Source organism: Aplysia californica, unplaced genomic scaffold (assembly GCF_000002075.1).
Source record: "Aplysia californica isolate F4 #8 unplaced genomic scaffold, AplCal3.0 scaffold01298, whole genome shotgun sequence".
Lineage (NCBI taxonomy): Eukaryota > Metazoa > Mollusca > Gastropoda > Aplysiida > Aplysiidae > Aplysia > Aplysia californica.
In genome coordinates this window covers 115,423-115,999 of record NW_004798568.1, presented here as the reverse complement: position 1 = coordinate 115,999, position 577 = coordinate 115,423, and positions in this window count along the sequence as shown.

Sequence of the window (577 nt, the reverse complement as noted above, 5' to 3'; positions counted from 1 at the left end):
ACCTTTTACATATATATATCAACACCTTTTATATATATATATGCACATCGTCGGCCACTTGATACAATGTCTCAAGCCCCAGAACCAAATGTTTTCAGGAGAGTGAAAAAAGTCGGTTTCATTCTTTAAAAAATGACATTTACACTTTGAAACCGATAATGAAAGAAGAAAAAGGCATTATAATTGATTGGTTGAGACAAATCATTTTTGTGAAAATGTGTTTTTGTAATGAGATAATTGGCTAGACACATCGTTCGATCCTTTTTTTCCTCTGATACAATGTTCTATGCTCTCGCGGGCAGCAGTTTATTACGTCCAAAGCGTGGTTTGCTGGTGGACAAATGATCATACAGCTTATCACAGCTTTCTTGGGTAGTATTGATGGTTTGTATACTTGGAAATGATAAAACGTAAAATGTCAGACAAGAAACAGAAAAGGTTTCAGTAGAAACTGTTTTACCAGTTTATTACAAACATTGCGACACTGCACTCTTGACAATTGTTGGTACATTCCTACACATAAAAAGTATCCAAATGACGACATATTCTTATAATTGCTTCGACGTTTTACTGGAAA